The following is a 3,262-nucleotide window of genomic DNA, read 5'->3' on the forward strand; positions in this document are numbered from 1 at the left end:
CCAGAATCAAACCCCTGCAGATGTTGAGGCAAGATCTTATTCCATTAGGGGCAATGGAGGGGCAAGAAACCTGGAAGTGGGTCTTTAAATCTATTTTTCCACTTTTTTTTATCCAAAGTTTTTTTTATCAACTAAGAGTTCCAGAATGGAAAAGTCTTGAAAACTGAAAGCGCAGCTTTCAGGTTTTGCGGAATTGGAGTGCTATCGCTGCACTTTCACTTTTCAAGAACTGGGGAGCCCTGCAGACCATTGTGCAAGGATCCTCGCACCCCAGGAAGGCTGCTGCAGGGACTGGGGAGTGCATCCCGGCCTCTGTAGCCCCTAAGCGATGCGATCCTGGGGATTGCATCGCTGCCTCCCCCCTGCCCCTGTAGGAACTTACTGCAGTTCAAACTCTCCCTGAGACTTTGAAAACTGCTGAGGTAGGGCTACACATAGAGAAGACAGAATAAAATAGAATACTTTTCTTTCCAAATCTAATAGTTTAGTCTGTAACAGAGCATGAGCTGCTACTTAATATGTTACTAATATACTGTATATTGTGCATTGCAGATGAATTTAGACTGGTACTTTGTGTGTGTGTGTGTGTGTGTGAGGAATGAGCCAGAGAAAGTGTGCAAAGGGAACTATAGATGTAGAGCCATCTGTTTATGGCTCAGGGCAATAAATTATGTCTAGACTTGGGGCCTGCAACTACGGAGCAGAAAGTCTGAGCTGAAATACCCCTGATAAATTAATTGTGAGAAAAAGTCTTGGTGGGAAAATGAATGAGGTCTTCACTTCATCTTCCCATATAGGCACTCTTGCCAATAAACAGCTTTCTTATGGTGGCTCAGCCAAAAGTCACTTTTCAGAAGACTTGTCTGTAAGCCCAGACTTCATGCAATCCCATCGTTCCATGACTTGCCAAACATTGTGGGGTGGGGAGAAAATAGCTCTTCTCTCTCTCTCTCTCTCTCTCTCTGGATTCTTCGCAATATTGTCTTGGTGCAGTTAAGATTTCATATCAAGGACTTTGTGTGCAAAAACCTTTGTAATAATTTTTTATTTCAAAAATTTGAACCACAAGTGATTAAACTTTTCCTAATCTTCGAGCACTGTTTATTCTTCCCATTACTCACTTGTCATCCAAAGTCTTGTTCACACATTCGCGCAGAATATTCTCATCTTGCGGTAAGCTTCCCCGTTTTTTCTCCTCCTCTCGTGCTAAGTGATGAACAGATGTTACATGTTTTGGCGCTGCCCTGGGAAGACTTCCATTACCTTTTCCCCTTGCTAACTCTGCCAACATCTTTTGGGGCTTGGAGCAGGTCAGGTCAAAATCCTTACCAGCTAGTGGCACTTCACATGGTGCTTCTTCCCACTGACCTCTGGGTTGTCTGGAGGCTGATTCCTCTTTTACCATCACACTGTTTCTAATAAAAGGCCAGTCCAGGAGTAGCAAAAACTATCTGGCTGTGAATTGTCTTCTTGCTGAGTTCAATTAACAGTTTCTTATTCTTATGGCTGATCGCCAGCCAATTCTTTCATTTGGCAACAAGTAACCCAGGAATGAGATGCCTTTAATGTTCCTTAATGGCCTGCGTGCCTGTCCAAAAGGAAGTGTCTGGGTACTCTGGATTGCTTGGAATGGGCAAAATGAACCAGAGCTGAAGAAGGTGCATCCTGAGGGCCGTGGTCGAGGGAGAGTGAAGCTCCGGGATTTCTCCTACAGCATGAGCAATGGCATCATCATTAGGAGTGCTCAGGTGCTCCCCTTAAAACTTTTGTCATAGAATTGAGCTGAGAAGCATCAGGCTGTGCAGGAGATGAACTGGGAAATTTGTTGAGGGGGCATAAGTTACTGTCTGGGCCATCGTCTTTTCCAGTGGCAGCCTGAGAGTCAGTATGAATCTCCTGTTTCTCTAAGGCTAAAATCCCTGACAAATTTAAGAGTTGACTGAGGTCACATGGGGTTGCAGGGGTGTCCTTCTGGGGAGCTACTGTCATAGTGGATTGCTTGCCTCGTAAAACTGCATATGCTGCTTCTTTCCATCTGATGCTTTCCATCTAGCGTAAATTTGTAAATAAACCAAATATTACAAAAAATCCCATGATCCTTAGGAAGTCGGGTCTCACTGCCCCGGCGCTTCTCACCACTCAAGGAAGTGGGGAGCATGTTAGGAATATGATGTATTTGCAAAATTCCACTGATTCCTTGTGCATGATCTTCGGCTCTGCAACACTGTTACAACATAGTTTGATACGTCCATATTTCTTAAGATCTTGTGCAAGTTGTTGTGAGGATTTAATTACTCCCTTGAGATCCCAGAAAGAAGGACGGTTGGGATTAATTTAATTGCTGTGGTCTCCAACCTCCCAGCAACCTCTGTTAAAAGAAGCAGCCAGAAATTGTCAACAGTCCGGTATTTTCTAAGTGCTCCCTGTGGCATTAGCAATAACAGAACATCACACAGAAATCAGTGGCACATGGAGGTGGTAGAATTCTGAGCTATGCAACTTTAGACTATAAACTGAGAACAGCCATATTTTTGAATATCATCCCACATTAAAAACAAAACCCAACCCCTTCTGGTTCTTGTAAGTTAACATACATTGATCTTTAATATGCCAAAACATATTAGAACACATTGATTTCTAATATGACTGTTTTATGTAGCTCAGCATTAAAAATTATGAGCTCCCCTCATGTGCAACCTGAAGTGAGCTTCTAGACTTCTCCCACAGCAGCCTAAAACTTTATTCTGTGTAGTATGTAGAGTGGTTCAAATTCTTGAACCCCAGCTGTCAGTGCATGTACTATACAACCTGAGCTAGCCTTGCAGATGGAGATGACCCACCCCATGTAAATAATATTAAGGTCCCAGTGGATCTAGAGAACAACACCAAAGGTGGAGCTGGAGAAGAGATGCTGAGATTATGTTGTGTTCTTTCAGTGATACAATGAGAAGGAAGAAGTGGACATCACTTAGGGTAAGTTTCAGGGGCCCCATGGCGAATTGTTCTCCAAGGGCCACTTCCAATCTGGGCAGGCCTCCTTCTAAGGCTTGTGCTCGAGCCTAACATGCAGAATAAAATGGGAGAAACAGAGGTGACTGTGGAGCAACTTCCTTGGCCAAGAGAGTCCCTCTGTCACCACCTCTGCCACAAAGGTTGTGGGCACAGAGAAGGTCTCGAGGGTTGGTGATGGGTCCTTCCAATGGCCCTGGCCCCTCTGCAGCTGTCCATAGATTTCAACACTTGGCATGGGCCCTGATAAGCT

This window comes from Tiliqua scincoides, chromosome 3 (assembly GCF_035046505.1).
Source record: "Tiliqua scincoides isolate rTilSci1 chromosome 3, rTilSci1.hap2, whole genome shotgun sequence".
In the NCBI taxonomy this organism is placed as follows: domain Eukaryota; kingdom Metazoa; phylum Chordata; class Lepidosauria; order Squamata; family Scincidae; genus Tiliqua; species Tiliqua scincoides.